The sequence below is a fragment of the Nannospalax galili genome, unplaced genomic scaffold, assembly GCF_000622305.1.
Source record: "Nannospalax galili isolate Female #2095 unplaced genomic scaffold, S.galili_v1.0 scaffold284, whole genome shotgun sequence".
NCBI lineage: Eukaryota > Metazoa > Chordata > Mammalia > Rodentia > Spalacidae > Nannospalax > Nannospalax galili.
Window position 1 is genome coordinate 2,923,023 of NW_008354281.1, and position 10,670 is coordinate 2,933,692.

A 10,670-nucleotide genomic window follows, 5' to 3' on the forward strand; every position below is an offset into this window, starting at 1 on the left:
AACAGCAGGGGAGATGGAAGGATGAGCGGGGCTGGGGGAGTCAAGGCACAGATGGCTGCGCGAGAGACTTACCCCAAGAGAGGCCTGAGGGCAAGAGAGTGGGCCAGGAGAATTAGCCGGTGGTGCAAGTCCAGGGAAGCAGGGAGAGGCGAGGGCGGGGCCAGGTCACATGGAAGCAGTGCTCTTGGAGCCCAAGGAAGGTACCAGGCTGGACTGGGCGAACGAGGGCGGGGCCAGGTCCCATGGAAGCAGTGCTCTTGGAGCCCAAGGAAGGCACCAGGCTGGCCTGGGCGAAAAGTATCCGGAAGCAGCACCAGTTCCCCAGGTGTCTAGAGACCCAAGACCAGGCATGGCGCAGGGCCCAAACCAGGAGCAGAGAACAGCGGGGGAGATGGAAGGGCGAATGAGGCCGGGGAGTCAAGGCATGGAGGGCTCTGCGATGGACCTACCCCGAGAGGCCTGAGGATAGGGGAGCAGGCCAGGAGAGTTAGCCCATGGTCGTGCAGGTCCGGGGAAGCAGAGGAGAGGTAGTGTTTTAAAGATACTTTCTTTAGGAATGTTTTATTAAACACTGATAGCTAACTGATGGTACAGAATACGGCAGTCCCAACCCATTCCCCAACCACCATGAATATTAGATATCTTAAGGTTTTAGAAACACTGTCTCTTTGTTCAGTCAATACATGCAAATTAATCCTCTGGGTTGCATCAAAATATTAGCTACTCTTGACTCCTTTTCTGAAGAACTCTCGACTGTCAGGCTTCATCTATATATTTGCAATTTGCCTCTTAATTGAATTTTATAGCCCTCTCTGTTTTTTAAGAGATTGTCTGGTGGCAGGTTTGAACTTAGGGCCTTAAGCATGACAGAAAGGCAAGTGCTCTACACCAAAGGTACTTAGTAGTATTATTATTATTAATTATTATTATTTGTTATCCTTGAGACAAGTCTCACTAAATTAAAAATTAAATTCCTTGAATTCATTACATGTAATCTTGAATTCATTATGTGACCTTGAACACATGATCAAGAGTATGTTTCCTACTTACTTTTTATCTCCCTATAGATCCTAGAAAAACTTTATTTACTGAATAGAATTTAATTATCTGAAAAACTGAGAAATCTGTCTATGCAAAAGCAAACATTCATAATTAGCCAGTATAGTAACTCATTATGTTAAATTTAGCCTAATCATCTCTAGAAAAATATGTCCAAATTCATAATTTAATTATCTCTGAAATATACTTATTGCCAACGTTGCTGCAACATGTGTATTATGTAATTTGAGGGAATTTGTCTGCTTTTTATTTTAAAACTGTAAATACACTCATACATTATTATGACGTGAATTTCTTCTGAGAAATTTGCTAGTAGGCAGTCTGGTCACTGAGTAGATTCAATAGCTAGATTGAAGCAAACCAATATGACTATGACATGACTGGATGATATAATCTTATGATAACATCATCATATGTATGGTCCATCATTGACCAAAATGTTGTCATGCATGACTATATATGAAAGGTATTCTTGAATGGTTATTAACCATTGTTCTATGTATTTATTCATTCATTTTACTATTTCTCTCTTTCTCTCTCACTCTGTGTGTGTGTGTATATGTGTGTGTGTGTGTGCGTGTGTGCGTGTGTGTGTGTGCAGGCATGGACACACTGTGGCATGTGTGAAGGTCATAGGACAACTTTGGCTGTTGGTTTTCACCTACTTTGTTTAAGCTAGGTCTGCGTGTTCATTGATGTGTGCTAGGCTGGCTGGGCCACAAGCTTCAGGATTCTCCTGTCTGTCTCTCATCTCTCTGTAGGAAGACTGGTATTACCAGCCACCATGTCTGGTTTTATATGGCCCTTGGAAATCCAAATCCATACCCTTACACTTGTACAACAAGTGCCTTGCCCAATGAGCAATCTCCCCAGGTGTGTAATTATTGTACTTTATAAATCTATTATTGTTATTCTTTTAAGGTAAAAAAATGAACAGGGTTGATGTGCCTGTTCTAATGAAAGTGGCTTCTTCTAAGACAAGGTCAGTATTTTCTTCGTTTTCCTCTGATTATCAGTTATTTGCTATATCTGCCCTCAAAATCATGATAAAAAATATGAGGATTCCTAAGAAAAACTGACATTAAACAAGTTATTACAACTCATGCATTTTCAAAAGAGAATACAGAGTGGAATAGAGCTCAGTGAAAAAGTGAATGAAAGAAAAAGTTCTAAGTGAGGGAAACAAGCTCACTGTTGGCAGAATTAGGTTCTTAGTTCTGTAGAACTAAAGTCCTACTTTCTTGCTGGGTATCAACTCTCTGAGCAGATTATCTGAATGAGTTTCATCTAATTGCATAATTGCATAGGTTCTGGGTCTAAAGGTCACAAACATGAGTGGAATACATCACATTCATTGTCATTGAGGTTATGCAGGGTGGGCACAGGGCAGGGGAGGAAAATGGGGGACCCATAAAAATCTGCCCACCATGGATGCAAATCCAGTGTATCTCTGTCAATGTACTGACAGAGAGGATAAAACACCATGGAAGGTGATGGGCTACCTAGTAGTGCTGCTGGGAGCTGAGCTAGCAGTGTGACCCACCTCTTACAATGCCCATTTCTGTTGCCATATGCAGCTGCTCAGCATAGGAAAGGTGGCTCATTCAACTTGAGAAGAATTGTAAAATGCATACTACATGTAGAAGGTTCCATATTGTGAATAACATAGAAACTCGCAACTGGCCGATGTGCAGAGAACAAGTAGCTGCAGAATGTTTATCAAACTTGTATCAAACTTTTGCCCCTCAAGGCTCAGGAATCACTGAAGGGGACAGAACAGAAAGACTGTAAGAGCCATTGATGTTGGATGACCACAGGGAAATAGGTTTTTCCAGATAGCTTTCTCATTTGAACTTGTAGCAATGGTGACAGCATGTACAAGTCACATGCAAGTTCAACTCAGAGAAAAATCCCAGCATGGACATAGGAAAGTGGGTAAGACACCCTAACCCTACCTGAGGAACTATTGGAGACTCATGGCTGCTGGGAGGTGAGAGATGGTCTCTTTCAAAGATGTGACTCATGGTATCTTAACCAGGCTTCAGGGGATCGATCCCCAATGAATGACATTTGGGGACACAAAATAGACTATAAGCTTTATTATATATGTAATAGAGTACATTAAATTATGTGGGGATCATTAAGGGAAAGTAGTGATGGGGAGGGGATCTTTATAGCATCAAAATTGTATGAAAGTCACAGAAAATCAGTAAAATTTTTCTTTTAAAAAAAGTAGTCTTTAAAAAATAAATTTGGAATAGTTGTATAAGATAATGGAGAGATATGAAGGTGCATATTGGTGAATTTACCAGAATCAATTAAAGTTTAAGATTAGAAATCATGAATGTGAACAAACTACTTTTTTCCAATTTTATGTTTGTGAAAAATAAACATAAAATGTTTATGTTTTGTTCAATTCCCAGAACACACAGGGTGGAAGGAGAGAACCAATTCCTGCAAGTTGTCCTCTGATAGCAACACTTGCACTCTAGCACTTACACATGTAGCTGCACACATACACATGCACACAAATGAGATAAATAAATGTAAATAATTATGGTAATAAATAATAACACCACCTCAGTTAAAAGGCCCTCTCTGGCATGCATAAGTAACTTTGTGACATCTATTTTGTTATTTAATTTTTAACATTTATGTCTGTGACTATGAGTACCCAGAAAAATTTCTTCCTCTTTGAAGTTCACTTTAAATCACCTAAACTCCCTTACATGTATACCCTGAAGATATGGTGAGCTTGGTCCTAGATCACCACAATAAAGAGAGTATCACAATAAAATGAGTCACAGTAATTTTTGTTGTGTTGTTTCTGGGTGTATATATTTTGTTTTTACTATTCTGTACTTTAGAAAGTATGAAATAACTTTAGAGAGCAATGCTGTTGTAAACAGCAATGTGTATAACTTCATTAATACTTTATTGCTAAAAATGTTCACAAATCATCTGAGACCTCAGAGGGTCATAATCTTGGTGGAGGGTCTCACCCTGTTGCTGCTGGTTACTAACTAATCAGTGATATGCTTGCTATAGGGTAGAATAACTGTGATAGTTTCCTAAAATAAGATAGTGATGAAATCGGCCATATTATGAGACCAACTGATCCTTCCTTTCCTGAATGATTTCTCTGTAGCATGCAATACTCATAGAACTTTATTCATACCAAAATTACATTCAAAATTGGAGCCAAACAGCTCTTAAATCCTATCATTTCTTTATCAACTGGCTTTATGTATCTGCAGATCACTTGTCATTTCAACAATGTTGAGAGTATCTTCAAGTAGATTCTATCTTAAGAAATCACTTACTTTACTCATATAAAGGACACAGTTCTTCATCCTTTCTAATTTTTATATTGAGATTGTAGAACATTTTACATTGGCAATTCACATTCTTAGCCTCAAGTTCTGATTCTAGAGTTATTGATATGTCTGTCATATCTGAAGTTACTTCCTCCCCTATGAAACTTATCTGTGGAGGTTGAAAACAACTTTTTCCAAACACCCTTTGGTGTCGATACAGTGCCATGAATTGTGAATGTATTTTCTCATATCTAGAACAGCAGTTCCTTTCCAGAAGATTTTCAATATATTTGGCCCCGAGGAAACACTGCAGCCTTGTAAGATGCATTTCTTTTTTCTTTAATCAATGTATTATATTTATTGATTTTTTGTGGATTTCATACGATAAAGTTCAATCATATTTAGACCTCCCGTATCTGCACCCCTCATAGCCTGTCCATAGGTTTTCACTCATTCTGTCATAGGTGTTAAAGCATATCTATTCAATTTTGTGTACCAGATGTCTCTCAGTGTGAGTTCATCCACAGGAGCCTGTTCAGCCTGTCTAGCGTCAAATGCCTTAAAGAAGATAACTCTTTTTTACCCAGCAGTGATCAGCTGCCAATAGTTCCTCAGCTAAGGTTGGGGCCTCATGCCCATTTTCTTGTTTTATGCTGGTTTGGATCTGACTGAGTTTGCATGGCTCTTGTGCATGCTGTCCCCATTGTTGTAATGAGATGTATTTCTTAAAGAATAAGAATTGAGTCAAAATTATTTCATGTTCCATGGGCTGCAGAATGGACATTATGTTTGCAGGCATGAAAACATTAATCTCATTGCACATCTCCCTCAGAGCTCTTAAGGAAGCAGATATATTGCTAATGGACAGTATTACTTTGAAAGCCATCTTCTTGTCTAAACAGTAGGTCCCAACAGTGAGATGAAGATAGTCAGTCAACCATGTTGTAAGCAGATATGCTGTTATCCAGGCTCTGTTGTTCCCTTCTCAGGAGGGAAGGTGTAGAATGACTTTTAAAACCACATACATTTCCAGAATGGCAAATGAACACTGATGTTGACTTACAGTTGTCAGCTATGATAGCCTCAACCCAGAGGGTAGCCTGACCTTAGGAACTTTAAAGCCAGGTGTTGAATTTGGCTGGGTATGAAAATTTCACATCTTATTCCAAGGCGAGGTGTTTTCATCTACACCAAAATTTACTGTTCGCTGTCACCCTCTCCTCCACCTGTGGGGTAGCTCACCACCGCTTCTCCGTCAGCACTTTTTGCTTCACCTTGCATTTGTTGTTGTTCAAATATGGCGTCTGTCCTTAATCCTCCAAAGCCCAATCTCAGCTAGCTTCAGACTTTGCTCCTGCAGGTTTCTCACCTCTCTCAGCTTTCACAGACTTGAAAGAACTCAGGTTTTGCTTGGCCTAAGAGAATGCTTTGGGTGGTTTGATAATCTATCCAAGCCACAGCAATGAGATTATTTTGCTTTCTTGTCATTCGTGTGTTCAGTGGAATAATGTTTTTCACTTCCTTCAAGAACTTTTCCTTTGCTTTACAACTTGGCTAAATGTTTGACACAAGAAGCCTAACTCTTGGCCTGTCTCAGTTTGCTACATCCTTTCTTACTAACTTAATCATTTCTAGCTTTTGACTTAAAATGAGAAATAAGAACTCTTCTTTACACTTAACCTCCTAAAGACTACTTCAGGGTTATTAATGAGCCTAATTTCAACATGCCTCAGGGAATAAGGGAGCCCAAGACACAGTGCAAAACTGGGGAAGGACTTGTCAATAGAGCACTGAGAACATCGAAAACATTAACTAAAATCACTGTCTTATAAGGGGGAAGTTCATTAGAAAAATTAGAATACTAACACTAAATATCACCACCCATTTACGATTATGTTAAGTTATTTAAAAGTTTGAAGTATATCTGCCAAGCACAATAAGAGTCTGCAATAATGCACAATGGTAACTCATCTATGCTCCCATCACATTTTAATATTATTTGTACTACAAAATTATCACAGCTTGATTTGTATACCACTTATGGGTTCTTGGCATGCTGACTGTCTCCCGAACGGTGAGTTGTTGCTTCAGTGATCAAATTTACTCAGCTTTTGTCCTTAGAACCTAGAATTGTGGCAAGGACATTCTTTAATCCAGTTAAATGCCCAGTTATTTGTGTACTGTTCTTTTCTCTTGCAAACCATAAAATCCTTGATTTCTTGCTCTGGATCTCGTGTGTGTGTGTGTGTGTGTGTGTGTGTGTGTGTGTGTGTCTGTGTGTGTGTGTGTATGTTGGTCTGTCTGTGTTTTCTTGTCCCTACAAAATATTGAGCAATAAATAATAGTTGATTAAATAATAATAGTTAGACATATGAAGCATGAATAAAACAACATGACCTGTAAAAGGTTTACCAAGCCATTTTTCCCCAAGAATTCATATGTCAAAAAAAAAAGCCTGCCTACTTTAAAGGAAAAGATCATAAAGACACATGTTTTCCCCCAAACATCAAAGAGCTCATGTAAAAAGAACATCAGAATATTTATGTGCTAATGAGAATCATGTGGACTTCATTTCCTCAGAATTAAAGTTTTTTTTTTTTTAATATGAGGGAAAGCAACCATAAGCAAGTGCTGACCCTAGCATAACAGAAGGATTTGATATTCAGCATGCCTACATCCAAACAAGAGATTATCAGCCAGAGACCAGCAGGCCTGATTGAGTCCATCTTCATCTGACTTCAAGAGATCAAACTCAGAGACCAAGATGCTATTTCTCAGGGGAGTAAGGTAGAGAAGGGGAGAGACATAATTTCCTTTGATGTAAAAAGACAAGAGATCCCACTGTGGTCTCCTTGGACTGAATTTCCTTTTCAAAGCTGTGGGTAGGAGTAGAAATAAGACCCTTAGAGAATATGCCTGATTTGTGTGAAGAGGTAGTAAATGTTGTCCACTACCTCTGAGTAAATGTATGTCAAGATTCTAGTCTAGAAGCAAAGCTGTTGGTGTCCCCATGCATTTACCTCTGTTGTAAAGGCCATTTTTTTGGCAAGATTTTTAATTCCCTGCAAAGAGCTTTTCTCTTCCTTTTTTCCTTCTTTCCTTCCTTCCTTCCTCCCTTCCTTCCTGTCTTTCTTTAAATTAAGAGTACGTCTAGACAGGGCAAGTTGGAAATATTGAAAACTTACTGTCTCAATAAATACTCTTGAATAGACAGATGTTTGATATTTTGTAAATAAATCCTCTACCTCTGTCTCTCATAGGACTCTTTGCTAGAGTTCTTACTGTTAACATTAATAGATTTTTAAACCATACTTTATTTTACATATACCAATATAATTTACACATTAAATAATACTATAATAGAATGGTTTGGTGTTTTGAAACATCAGTAGTTAAAATACCATTTATTGACTATTTTGTTAAGTATCCTATTTGAAATCCTTACTTGTATTTCCTCCCAAATAAACTACTTGCCCTTAAATCTATTTATTTTTATAAATATATCACATTCTACTTCTGGAAGATTCTAGACTTACAAGACAGAATTCTCTGTGTGTCAAGGTGCTTTCTAATCATGGTGAAGAAGATTAATGCCTGATAAGTTGAAGGTTGACTGAATATTACAATCTTAGAGGACCAGATGCTGTCCTCTAAGATTTTTTTCCCTCATGATTATGCCTCTCTTCACTAACTTTTCTCAAATACCTACATATGGACTCACACTACAAATAAGAGAAGAGGATTTGTGCCCACCTTGAACTACAGTATAAGAGGGAGAAAAATGATTCTTCCTAGGGCCATTTTGATGATATTCTTGGAGACTGGGAAAACCCCAACAAGGGCACGAGTTAGAAGAGTTAGAAGAGGTCACCACACTTTTCTCCTGTCACAAGATGCTTCTGCAGTTGTAGCCTGGGAATATTTTAAGTATTTTATAGAATTTTTCCTCAATTTAAACATCCCCTCATTTAAATGGTAGTGGATACATCATTCTAGGCCTGGGACAGTGTTCCCTTCCCCACTGTCCCTTCACTCTGCAGTCTTGCCATGCTTATCTCTGCCCATCACCACTCCCCTGCCAGCCCCGATGCTCCAACGTCATTCTTCCCTAATGTCACAGACCCACAACATAGTCAGTCCTTTAAAGCATAGAACACAGTCTTCAAAGAGGTTAAATGCAAACTCAAGCTGGTTTTTAACATTATTATTTCAATGGCAAACACTTTTTTGGCTTAAAATATTTCCAGATATTTTATTGCTTTCCAAAATAAAAGCTTCATAACTTCCAAGAAACATTTTAGCAAAATATTTATTTCAAGCTGTCATATTGGTTTGTGTTAATGCACTGAGCTTTCTGCTCAGTGTCTCCCAGGGCTGAAATCGGTGTCAACAAGCTGCATCTTCCTCTGGAACTCAGAGTCCTCTTTCAAGCTCACTGTTGGCATAATTAAGTTCTTAGTACTATAGAAATAAGTCCTGCTTTCTCACTGGATATCAGCTCTTGGCTACTCTCTGGGCAGATTATCTGAATGAGTTTCATCTAATTGCATAATTGCATAGGTTCTGGGTCTAGAGGTCAGACACAAGAGTGGAATCCGTCACATCCATTGTCTTTAAGGTTATGCAAGGTGGGCACAGGGTAGGGGAGGAAAATGGGGGATCCATAAAAATCTGCCCACCATGGATGCAAATCCAGTGTATCTCTGTCAGTGTACTGACAGAGAGGATAAAACACCATGGAAGGTGATGGGTCACCTAGTAGTGCTGCTGGGAGCTGAGCTAGCAGTGTGACCCAGGTCTTACAGTGCCCGTTTCTGTTGCCACATGTAGCTGTTCAGCACAGGAAAGGTGGTTCATTCAATTTGAGAAGGGCTATAAAACGCATACTTCATGTAGAAGGCTCCATATTTTTAAAAGGTATATTCATCCATTCTAACTTCATTTTCTCTTTAAATGTTATTTTTTTAATATATAGGGTTAAATACATATTGTTGAAATTCATTTTATGTATCTACTTTTTCTGTTTTCAATGTAGAAACTAGGAAATTTTAATTGCACGTGTCACATGCATTATATTTCATCTGTACTGAAATAGTTGTTTAGAAAGCACTCACCTACAAGCCCTGTAACATAGTGTCAAAGACAGTGTTAAATGTACCACATGTGATAGGCCATTTGGGTACATAAAATCCCTGAAGGGAACTTGCATTTTATCAGTAAAGAAATAACAATAGAGGCTAGGCGTATAGCTTAGTAGTCGATGGCTTGTCTAGTTGTGTGAAAGGCCCTGAGTTCAATCTTCAGCTAAGAGAGGGTGATGAGAGGACAAAAGAGGAGAGCACTAGAAGAGAAAGAAGGGAAGGGGGGAGGGGAGATCGGAGGGGAGTGACACTGGAAGGAGGCAAGGAGGGTGGGGAGGGAATATGGAGCGAGAAGGAGAGAGAAAGGGAGGAAGAAAGGGCAAGAGAGAAGAGGGGAGGAGGGCAGAGGAGGGGAGAAGGATGCACCATTAAGGCTTTGGTTGATGACCTTACAATGAAAACTTTGGAGCCTTGATCCCAAGCCCAGTGTTCTTAACTCTGCAGTCATGCAAAATTCTTATCATTGATTACCATGCTGAAGAGACATTTAATGCTTTCTAGCTTTCAAGCTAGGCTTGATAAAATAGTTTCAGTCTTCCAAAGAAATAACAAGATCAATCATAAAATACTCTTATCAGCTTAACATACCATATTGATTCACAATTGGATCATGAATCATCCTCCATCGTTCTTTCTGTGTAGAAATATCCCAATTTATTTCCTAAGACATGCACTGTATTTATGTGAAATCCTAAAAAACAAATTGAGACAACTTACGCATACTAATTTTGCATGAAACTCATTAAACATGAACATCAGCCTTTAGTTATATGGTAACAAATGTTCACTAAAGTTGGAAAGATATTTCCATAGCCTTACCTAACCGGAAACTGAGGTAGACTATTAATATGTTTTCACAAACTTCTGTTATATGTAATATAGAATGAATGTGTTTTTTATTTTCATATGTTCTGCTCTGCAAAACCGTAATATTACTTTCAGTTTTCCCCAGCTGTAGTTACCTCAAATAACACTGTAGTCAGCCTTGTTCCTCACCCACAGGAATCTGTCATTATGGTTACAACTCTAAGAACTACACCAGAAATATATCTCATCTGGACTATGCTGACTGTGATTCCTCAAACAGAAGTAGCTCCCTCCCCATGCCTTGCATCCTTATTCATTTGGGTCCTACTACCTGGAGTGCTTTCTG